The 12,072-nt window shown below is 44.9% G+C and overlaps 1 protein-coding gene across 1 annotated transcript in view; it reads right to left on the reverse strand.

Annotated features, from left to right (window-relative positions):
- cep89 (centrosomal protein 89) overlaps positions 1 to 12,072 on the reverse strand; it is a 173,174-nt gene that overhangs the window by 32,705 nt on the left and 128,397 nt on the right. The gene's annotated exons all lie outside the window — the stretch shown is intronic.

Genomic DNA, 12,072 nt, shown 5'->3' on the forward strand with positions numbered 1-12,072 from the left:
TTCCAGTCAAACTGTCAATATGTCTCAGAACCTTCCAGTCAAACTGTCAATATGTCTCAGAACCTTCCAGTCAAACTCTCAATATGTCTCAGAACCTTCAACTCTCAATATGTCTCAGAGCCTTCCAGTCAAACTCTCAATATGTCTCAGAACCTTCCAGTCAAACTGTCAATATGTCTCAGAGCCTTCCAGTCAAACTCTCAATATGTCTCAGAACCTTCCAGTCAAACTCTCAATATGTCTCAGAACCTTCCAGTTCTATAGGTTAGTTGTATTTCCATGTGCAACAACGGGGCCCTTTGGCAGTTAACAGTAAAGACAAGGGAGTTGCAGTTTCTAATAGATCAGATAATAAGAGCATTACCATTTAGCTCATCTAGTCCAGAGAGTCTGGAGACAAACAGGACCATAAAGATGTCTCTCTGTCTCCATGTTCCCTCAACTGGGCCTCAGAACCAGCTGGCTGACTGCTGTCCTGAGGCTCTATGGGGTTGGTTTGGGTTAGTGAACTGAGCCTCAGAACCAGCTGGCTGACTGCTGTCCTGAGGCTCTATGGGGTTGGTTTGGGTTAGTGAACTGAGCCTCAGAACCAGCTGGCTGACTGCTGTCCTGAGGCTCTATGGGGTTGGTTTGGGTTAGTGAACTGAGCCTCAGAACCAGCTGGCTGAGGGGACTCTTGTTTCCTCTCAGTTATTCTGTCTCTGATCAAACAGACCATGAGGATCCCAGCTCTAGAGGTTCATCTTGCCATATAACAGACTGACTGTGAAAAGGACAACTCCTTCGGGCGATACGATACATCATTGAAATAAACAGAAAATAATGATTCAATAATGGCTGTTTCTTGTTGCCTCTTTCTTTCTTCAAAACAACACATTTAGCTGATCAATGATTGGAGTTATTTCCCCCCAGATTAAACCAATCAAATGCATCCTACTTCCATCAACAGATTAAAGTCATCAGGAATAACATCAACTAGGCTATAATGAGGGGACAGAGTAGAGGCCGACCAGCCTCCTGCTACAGCCAGAGTAGAGGCCGGCCGGCCAGCCTCCTACTACAGCCAGAGTAAATCAAAATCAAATCAAATTTATTTGTCACATACACATGGTTAGCAGATGTTAATGCGAGTGTAGCGAAATGCTTGTGCTTCTAGTTCCGACAATGCAGTAATAACCAACAAGTAATCTAACTAACAATTCCAAAACTACTGTCTTGTACACAGTGTGAGGGGATAAAGAATATGTACATAAGGATATATGAACGAGTGATGGTACAGAGCAGCATAGGCAAGATACAGTAGATGGTATCGAGTACAGTATATACATATGAGATGAGTATGTAAACAAAGTGGCATAGTTAAAGTGGCTAGTGATACATGTATTACATAAGGATACAGTCGATGATATAGAGTACAGTATATACGTATGCATATGAGATGAATAATGTAGGGTAAGTAACATTATATAAGGTAGCATTGTTTAAAGTGGCTAGTGATATATTTACATCATTTCCCATCAATTCCCATTATTAAAGTGGCTGGAGTTGAGTCAGTGTCAGTGTGTTGGCAGCAGCCACTCAATGTTAGTGATGGCTGTTTAACAGTCTGATAGCCTTGAGATAGAAGCTGTTTTTCAGTCTCTCGGTCCCAGCTTTGATGCACCTGTACTGACCTCGCCTTCTGGATGATAGCGGGGTGAACAGGCAGTGGCTCGGGTGGTTGATGTCCTTGATGATCTTTATGGCCTTCCTGTGACATCGGGTGGTGTAGGTGTCCTGGAGGGCAGGTAGTTTGCCCCCGGTGATGCGTTGTGCAGACCTCACTACCCTCTGGAGAGCCTTACGGTTGAGGGCGGAGCAGTTGCCGTACCAGGCGGTGATACAGCCCGCCAGGATGCTCTCGATTGTGCATCTGTAGAAGTTTGTGAGTGCTTTTGGTGACAAGCCGAATTTCTTCAGCCTCCTGAGGTTGAAGAGGCGCTGCTGCGCCTTCTTCACAATGCTGTCTGTGTGAGTGGACCAATTCAGTTTGTCTGTGATGTGTATGCCGAGGAACTTAAAACTTGCTACCCTCTCCACTACTGTTCCATCGATGTGGATAGGGGGGTGTTCCCTCTGCTGTTTCCTGAAGTCCACAATCATCTCCTTAGTTTTGTTGACGTTGAGTGTGAGGTTATTTTCCTGACGCCACACTCCGAGGGCCCTCACCTCCTCCCTGTAGGCCGTCTCGTCGTTGTTGGTAATCAAGCCTACCACTGTTGTGTCGTCTGTAAACTTGATGATTGAGTTGGAGGCGTGCGTGGCCACGCAGTCGTGGGTGAACAGGGAGTACAGGAGAGGGCTCAGAACGCACCCTTGTGGGGCCCCAGTGTTGAGGATCAGCGGGGAGGAGATGTTGTTGCCTACCCTCACCACCTGGGGGCGGCCCGTCAGGAAGTCCAGTACCCAGTTGCACAGGGTGGGGTCGAGACCCAGGGTCTCGAGCTTGATGACGAGCTTGGAGGGTACTATGGTGTTGAATGCCGAGCTGTAGTCAATGAACAGCATTCTCACATAGGTATTCCTCTTGTCCAGATGGGTTAGGGCGGTGTGCAGTGTGGTTGAGATTGCATCGTCTGTGGACCTATTTGGGCGGTAAGCAAATTGGAGTGGGTCTAGGGTGTCAGGTAGGGTGGAGGTGATATGGTCCTTGACTAGTCTCTCAAAGCACTTCATGATGACGGAAGTGAGTGCTACGGGGCGGTAGTCGTTTAGCTCAGTTACCTTAGCTTTCTTGGGAACAGGAACAATGGTGGCCCTCTTGAAGCATGTGGGAACAGCAGACTGGTATAGGGATTGATTGAATATGTCCGTAAACACACCGGCCAGCTTGTCTGCGCATGCTCTGAGGGCGCGGCTGGGGATGCCGTCTGGGCCTGCAGCCTTGCGAGGGTTAACACGTTTAAATGTCTTACTCACCTCGGCTGCAGTGAAGGAGAGACCGCAAGTTTTCGTTGCAGGCCGTGTCAGTGGCACTGTATTGTCCTCAAAGCGGGCAAAAAAGTTATTTAGTCTGCCTGGGAGCAGGTCATCCTGGTCCGTGACTGGGCTGGATTTCTTCCTGTAGTCCGTGATTGACTGTAGACCCTGCCACATGCCTCTTGTGTCTGAGCCGTTGAATTGAGATTCTACTTTGTCTCTGTACTGGCGCTTAGCTTGTTTGATAGCCTTGCGGAGGGAATAGCTGCACTGTTTGTATTCGGTCATGTTACCAGACACCTTGCCCTGATTAAAAGCAGTGGTTCGCGCTTTCAGTTTCACACGAATGCTGCCATCAATCCACGGTTTCTGGTTAGGGAATGTTTTAATCGTTGCTATGGGAACGACATCTTCAACGCACGTTCTAATGAACTCGCACATCGAATCAGCGTATTCGTCAATGTTGTTGTCTGACGCAATACGAAACATCTCCCAGTCCACGTGATGGAAGCAGTCTTGGAGTGTGGAGTCAGCTTGGTCGGACCTCAGCGTGGGAGCCTCTTGTTTTAGTTTCTGTCTGTAGGCAGGGATCAACAAAATGGAGTCGTGGTCAGCTTTTCCGAAAGGGGGGCGGGGCAGGGCCTTATATGCATCGCGGAAGTTAGAGTAACAATGATCCAAGGTCTTTCCACCCCTGGTTGCGCAATCGATATGCTGATAAAATTTGGGGAGTCTTGTTTTCAGATTAGCCTTGTTAAAATCCCCAGCTACAATGAATGCAGCCTCCGGATAAATGGTTTCCAGTTTGCAAAGAGTCAAATAAAGTTCATTCAGAGCCAACAATGTGTCTGCTTGGGGGGGGGTATATACGGCTGTGATTATAGAGTACAGAGTAGAGATCGGCCTCCTGCTACAGAGTAGAGGCCGACCAGCCTCCTGCTACAGCCAGAGTAGAGGCCGGCCTCCTCCTAGAGCCAGAGTACAGCCACACTAATTCTGACCAGAGCCTAATGGGTCCTGGTAGTGCATTACATAGGGAATAGGGTGCCATCTTGATCAGAGTGACTGGCAGCAGACATTATAGGATCAGTCTGTCACACTGTCTTCCTGTATATGAACAGCAGGACAGGATCAGTCTGTCACACTGTCTTCCTGTATACGAACAGCAGGACAGGATCAGTCTGTCACACTGTCTTCCTGTATATGAACAGCAGGACAGGATCAGTCTGTCACACTGTCTTCCTGTATATGAACAGCAGGACAGGACCCAGGTAAACACTCCTGTTCATAACATGTCCATTAACAGAGCCAGGGTAAACACTCCTGTTCATAACATGTCCATTAACAGAGCCAGGGTAAACACTCCTGTTCATAACATGTCCATTAACAGAGCCAGGGTAAACACTCCTGTTCATAGCATGTCTATTAACAGAACCAGGGTAAACACTAGACACTCCTGTTCATAACATGTCCATTAACAGAGACAGGGTAAACTCTCCTGTTGGATAAAACATTCACTCTTCTCTCCTGTTCATAACATGTCTATTAACAGAGCCAGGGTAAACACTCCTGTTGGATAAAACATTCACTCTTCTCTCCTGTTCATAACATGTCTATTAACAGAGCCAGGGTAAACTCTCCTGATGGATAAAACATTCACTCTTCTCTCCTGTTCATAACATGTCTATTAACAGAGCCAGGGTAAACACTAGACTCTCCTGTTCATAACATGTCTATTAACAGAGCCAGGGTAAACACTAGACTCTCCTGTTCATAACATGTCTATTAACAGAGCCAGGGTAAACACTAGACTCTCCTGTTCATAACATGTCTATTAACAGAGCTAGGGTAAACTCTCCTGATGGATAAAACATTCACTCTTCTCTCCTGTTCATAACATGTCTATTAACAGAGCCAGGGTAAACTCTCCTGTTGGATAAAACATTCACTCTTCTCTCCTGTTCATAACATGTCTATTAACCGAGACAGGGTAAACTCTCCTGATGGATAAAACATTCACTCTTCTCTCCTGTTCATAACATGTCTGTTAGAAAATGGTGCAAAATGGCAAAAACAAACCATTTAATTCTGAAGCAAAACCCCCAAATCTATATACGGAAACCAATCAAATATTCAACACCTTTTAAGGCATTTCAGGCAACTGTGTTGAATGAATTTTAATAGTGCTTTAATAATTTAGTCAATCTTCTCTCTCCCCTCAATTCTTTAATTCCCAACCTCTCTCCCTCCCCCTCCCCTCCCTCTTCCCCTCTCTCCCCCTCCCCCTCCCAGTTTTAGACAGGGTTTCTTTACAGCACTTTGAGATATCAGCTGATGTACGAAGGGCTATATAAATACATTTGATTTGATTTGACACCTCAAATCCCCTTCCCCCTTTTTCTCCAAAAAGGGACGATGGTCATTATGGCCAAACAGTTCTATTTTTGTTTCATCAGACCAGAAGACATTTCTCCAAAAAGTACTATCTTTGTCACCATGTGCAGTTACAAACCGTAGTCTGGTTTTTTTATGGCGGTTTTGGAGCAGTGGCTTCTTCCTTGCTGAGCGGCCTTTCAGGTTATGTCGATATAGGACTCGTTTTACTGTGGAAATAGATACTTTTGTACCCGTTTCCTCCAGCATCTTCACAAGGTACTTTGCTGTTGTTCTGGGATTGATTTGCTCTTTTCACACCAAAGTACGTTCATCTCTAGGAGACAGAACCCATCTCCTTCCTGATTGGTATGACGGCTGCGTGGTCCCATGGTGTTTATACTTGCGTACTATTGTTTGTAGAGATGAACGTGGTAACTTCAGGCGTTTGGAAATTGCTGCCAAGGATGAACCAGGGCTAGGGGGAGGGGGGGGGGGGGGGGGCTTTAATTTGAAGTTTAAAATAAGAATAAGCATAAAATACATTTCCAAAAAGGTCAAAGGTTAAATACCCCTTAACAGTCCTGATACCCCTTAACAGTCCTGTTAAGTAGTTAATGACTATTGAACTAAAATATCCCTGATTCCCATCGCTGCATTACTTCTGTGAAAAGCTGTTTCCAGAATCCATGTCTCTTTTGTAACCCACGCATTAAGTACTTTCATTTCAGTCCTGTCGCATCTCCTCATCGCATCTCCTCATCACTTCTCATCACTTCTCCTCATCGCTTCTCCTCATCGCATCTCCTCATCGCTTCTCCTCATCGCTTCTCCTCATCGCATCTCCTCAATGCTTCTCCTCATCGCTTCACCTCATCGCTTCTCATCACATCTCCTCATCGCATCTCCTCATCGCTTCTCCTCATCGCATCTCCTCATCGCTTCTCCTCATCGCTTCTCCTCATCGCTTCTCCTCATCGCATCTCCTCATCGCATCTCCTCATCGCTTCTCCTCATCGCATCTCCTCATCGCTTCTCCACATCGCTTCTCCTCATCGCTTCTCCTCATCGCATCTCCTCATCGCTTCTCATCACATCTCCTCATCGCTTCACCTCATCGCTTCTCATCACATCTCCTCATCGCATCTCCTCATCGCTTCTCCTCATCGCATCTCCTCATCGCTTCACCTCATCGCTTCTCATCACATCTCCTCATCGCATCTCCTCACATCTCCTCATCGCATCTCCTCATCGCTTCTCCTCATCGCTTCTCCTCATCGCATCTCCTCATCGCTTCTCCTCATCGCTTCTCCTCATCGCTTCTCCTCATCGCATCTCCTCATCGCTTCTCATCACATCTCCTCATCGCTTCACCTCATCGCTTCTCATCACATCTCCTCATCGCTTCTCCTCATCGCTTCTCCTCATCGCATCTCCTCATCGCTTCTCATCACATCTCCTCATCGCTTCACCTCATCGCATCTCCTCATCGCTTCTCCTCATCGCTTCTCCTCATCGCTTCTCCTCATCGCTTCTCCTCATCGCATCTCCTCATCGCTTCTCCTCATCGCTTCTCCTCATCGCTTCTCCTCATCGCATCTCCTCATCGCATCTCCTCATCGCATCTCCTCATCGCTCGACAGCACACAGGCTGTGTACCAAATGGCACCAGAGCCCTATGGCACCTTATATAGTGCACTACTTTAGACCAGGGCCCTATGGCACCCTATTCCCTATATAGTGCACTACTTTAGACCAGGGCCCTATGGGGTAGTACATCACTAAAGGGAGCCAGGAGACAACCCCAGACACATTCTGCTAGGTTTTCAATCTGGAACCCAAAACAACATTTCTCTTAAAATAAGCCACCAGAACAGAACATACAGCTGTCATGCAACTGCTGTGTAGCAATTACCCTCCCTGATTGGTTCTCAGAGAGGAAGACAGTCTAGTTCTGTCTCTCTCAGACACCAGTGAACCTGATTGGTTCTCAGAGAGGAAGACAGTCTAGTTCTGTCTCTCTGTCCCTCTCAGACACCAGTGAACCTGATTGGTTCTCAGAGAGGAAGACAGTCTAGTTCTGTCTCTCTGTCTCTCTCAGACACCAGTGAACCTGACATGTTTTAGTCAGGTTTATAAGGGATAGTGTGAGGATGTTTTAGTCAGGTTTATAAGAGATATTGTGAGGATGCTTTAGTCAGGTTTATAAGGGATATTGTGAGGATGTTTTAGTCAGGTTTATAAGGGATATTGTGAGGATGTTTTAGTCAGGTTTATAAGAGATATTGTGAGGATGTTTTAGTCAGGTTAATAAGGGATATTGTGAGGATGTTGTTTGCCTCTCACCCCTGATGAACCCCAGGAGACTCAGACAAGCAGCTCTCCCTCTGGCCTCTCATCTCCCCTCCTCCCTCTCATCCCCAGCTTGAAGTGCTGTTGCTATAGAGACCAAGTCATAGAATTGTCAGAACATGTGAACTAACAATTTGTGGGAGAGAGAGATACAGAGAGAGAGAGAGAGAGACAGAGAGAGAGAGACAGATAGAGAGAGAGAGACATAGATAGAGAGAGAGACAGAGAGAGAGATACAGAGAGAGAGAGAGACAGTGAGAGAGAGACAGAGATAGAGAGAGATATAGCGAGAGAGACACAGAGAGAGAGAGAGAGAGAGAGAGACAGAGAGAGACAGAGACAGAGAGATAGAGACCCAATCGACCAAAAATACACACAGGGGTTCAAACTTCCCATGGATTTAGTAATGCTAGAAACTCCCTCTAGCCAATGACTCCACCAATCCAATGGTAGAAACTCCCTCTAGCCAATGACTCCACCAATCCAATGGTAGAAACTCCCTCTAGCCAATGACTCCACCAATCCAATGATAGAAACTCCCTCTAGCCAATGACTCCACCAATCCAATGATAGAAACTCCCTCTAGCCAATGAATCAGCCAATCCAATGATAGAAACTCCCTCTAGCCAATGACTCCGCCAATCCAATGATAGAAACTCCCTCTAGCCAATGACTCCACCAATCCAATGATAGAAACTCCTTCTAGCCAATGACTCCACCAATCCAATGGTAGAAACTCCCGCTAGCCAATGACTCCACCAATCCAATGATAGAAACTCCCTCTAGCCAATGACTCCACCAATCCAATGGTAGAAACTCCCTCTAGCCAATGAATCAGCCAATCCAATGATAGGAACTCCCTCTAGCCAATGACTCCACCAATACAATGATAGAAACTCCCTCTAGCCAATGACTACACCAATCCAATGATAGGAACTCCCTCTAGCCAATGACTCCACCAATCCAATGATAGAAACTCCCTCTAGCCAATGACTCCACCAATCCAATGATAGAAACTCCCTCTAGCCAATGACTCCACCAATCCAATGATAGAAACTCCCTCTAGCCAATGACTCCACCAATCCAATGATAGAAACTCCCTCTAGCCAATGACTCCACCAATCCAATGGTAGAAACTCCATCTATACTCTACTCTCTCTACCCTATTCCATGCATAGTACACTACGTCTAACCAGGGCCCTATTGCCTACATATTACACTACTTTAGAGCCCTATTCCCTACATAGTGCACTACTTTAGACCAGAGGGGTCAGTGAAGCTCCTACCACTACAGTGAGGGAAGCGTGTGTTGCCATGGTCCCCGAGATGTTGATTACAGCTGAGACATTTATTACATCCTATAAAAGTTGAATGAGGAAGTTGATGGATTCTGTGTAGAGGTTGTGTGTGTGGTTAGCCAACACAACGGGTGTGTGTGTGTGTGTGTGTGTGTGGTTAGCCAACACAACAGGTGTGTGTGTGTGTGTGGTTAGCCAACACAACAGGTGTGTGTGTGTGTGGTTAGCCAACACAACAGGTGTGCATCTCCTTATACTGCATGCACACACACACACACACACACACACACACACACACACCATGCTGAGATCCCTGAGCAGCAGTGATGATTTACACTGCTGAGATAGACTCATCTGGTGTGGTTAATTAACCACCGGGAGAGGCAGCAGGAGAGAGGGAGAGAGACAGCGAGAGAGAGATACAGAGAGAGAGATAGAGACAGAGAGAGAGATAGAGAGAGAGACAGAGAGATAGAGAGAGACAGAGAAACAGAGAGATAGAGATACAGAGAGATAGATAGAGAGAGAGAGAGAGAGAGAGAGAGAGAGAGAGACAGAGGTACAGAGAGATACAGATACAGAGAGAGAGATACAGAGAGAGAGATAGAGAGAGACAGAGAGAGAGACAGAGAGATAGAGAGAGACAGAGAGACCCCTCCCTTGATTCAGATTACAACCCCTCCCTTGATTCAGATTACAACCCCTCCCTTGATTCAGATTACAACCTCTCCCTTGATTCAGATTACAACCTCTCCCTTGATTCAGATTACAACCTCTCCCTTGATTCAGATTACAACCTCTCCCTTGATTCAGATTACAACCTCTCACTTTCAGATATTTGAAAAGAAAATCTCCAAAATATCTCTATTTTTAAAACAAGTCATAGAAAGTTGGTTGCAATTTTCAGCTTCATCTACCAGAAAAGCCACAACAAATATTATGAACCATTTTCTGGTTCCCTTCCCCAGATCTGTGCCTCGACACAATCCTGTCTCTCGGAGCAACATGGATAATTCCTTCCACCTCATGGCTTGGTTTTTGCTCTGACATGCACTGTCAACTGTGAGACCTTATATAGACAGGTGTGTTGCCTTTCCAAATCATGTCCAATCAATTGAATTTAACGCAGGTGGACTTCAATCAAGTTTAAGTATTTGATTGTCATCAATCAAAGCTGTCATCAGGGCAAAGGGTGGCTACTTTGAAGAATGTAACATCTAAAATATATTTTGATTTGTTTAACACTTTTTTGGTTACTACATGATTCAATTTGTGTTATTTGTCTGTGTTAATGTCTGGTTGTTGTCTGTGTTAATGTCTGGTTGTTGTCTGTGTTAATGTCTGGTTGTTGTCTGTGTTAATGTCTGGTTGTTGTCTGTGTTAATGTCTGGTTGTTGTCTGTGTTAATGTCTGGTTGTTGTCTGTGTTAATGTCTGGTTGTTGTCTGTGTTAATGTCTGGTTGTTGTCTGTGTTAATGTCTGGTTGTTGTCTGTGTTAATTTCTGGTTGTTGTCTGTGTTAATGTCTGGTTGTTGTCTGTGTTAATGTCTGGTTGTTGTCTGTGTTAATGTCTGGTTGTTGTCTGTGTTAATGTCTGGTTGTTGTCTGTGTTAATGTCTGGTTGTTGTCTGTGTTAATGTCTGGTTGTTGTCTGTGTTAATGTCTGGTTGTTGTCTGTGTTAATGTCTGGTTGTTGTCTGTGTTAATGTCTGGTTGTTGTCTGTGTTAATGTCTGGTTGTTGTCTGTGTTAATGTCTGGTTGTTGTCTGTGTTAATGTCTGGTTGTTGTCTGTGGTAATGTCTGGTTGTTGTCTGTGTTAATGTCTGGTTGTTGTCTGTGTTAATGTCTGGTTGTTGTCTGTGTTAATGTCTGGTTGTTGTCTGTGTTAATGTCTGGTTGTTGTCTGTGTTAATGTCTGGTTGTTGTCTGTGTTAATGTCTGGTTGTTGTCTGTGTTAATGTCTGGTTGTTGTCTGTGTTAATGTCTGGTTGTTGTCTGTGTTAATGTCTGGTTGTTGTCTGTGGTAATGTCTGGTTGTTGTCTGTGTTAATGTCTGGTTGTTGTCTGTGTTAATGTCTGGTTGTTGTCTGTGTTAATGTCTGGTTGTTGTCTGTGTTAATTTCTGGTTGTTGTCTGTGTTAATGTCTGGTTGTTGTCTGTGTTAATGTCTGGTTGTTGTCTGTGTTAATGTCTGGTTGTTGTCTGTGTTAATGTCTGGTTGTTGTCTGTGTTAATGTCTGGTTGTTGTCTGTGTTAATGTCTGGTTGTTGTCTGTGTTAATGTCTGGTTGTTGTCTGTGTTAATGTCTGGTTGTTGTCTGTGTTAATGTCTGGTTGTTGTCTGTGTTAATGTCTGGTTGTTGTCTGTGTTAATGTCTGGTTGTTGTCTGTGTTAATGTCTGGTTGTTGTCTGTGTTAATGTCTGGTTGTTGTCTGTGTTAATGTCTGGTTGTTGTCTGTGTTAATGTCTGGTTGTTGTCTGTGTTAATGTCTGGTTGTTGTCTGTGTTAATGTCTGGTTGTTGTCTGTGTTAATGTCTGGTTGTTGTCTGTGTTAATGTCTGGTTGTTGTCTGTGTTAATGTCTGGTTGTTGTCTGTGTTAATGTCTGGTTGTTGTCTGTGTTAATGTCTGGTTGTTGTCTGTGTTAATGTCTGGTTGTTGTCTGTGTTAATGTCTGGTTGTTGTCTGTGTTAATGTCTGGTTGTTGTCTGTGTTAATGTCTGGTTGTTGTCTGTGTTAATGTCTGGTTGTTGTCTGTGTTAATATCTGGTTGTTGTCTGTGTTAATGTCTGGTTGTTGTCTGTGTTAATGTCTGGTTGTTGTCTGTGTTAATATCTGGTTGTTGTCTGTGTTAATGTCTGGTTGTTGTCTGTGTTAATGTCTGGTTGTTGTCTGTGTTAATGTCTGGTTGTTGTCTGTGTTAATGTCTGGTTGTTGTCTGTGTTAATGTCTGGTTGTTGTCTGTGTTAATGTCTGGTTGTTGTCTGTGTTAATGTCTGGTTGTTGTCTGTGTTAATGTCTGGTTGTTGTCTGTGTTAATGTCTGGTTGTTGTCTGTGTTAATGTCTGGTTGTTGTCTGTGTTAATGTCT

Source organism: Oncorhynchus mykiss, chromosome 6, assembly GCF_013265735.2.
Source record: "Oncorhynchus mykiss isolate Arlee chromosome 6, USDA_OmykA_1.1, whole genome shotgun sequence".
In the NCBI taxonomy this organism is placed as follows: domain Eukaryota; kingdom Metazoa; phylum Chordata; class Actinopteri; order Salmoniformes; family Salmonidae; genus Oncorhynchus; species Oncorhynchus mykiss.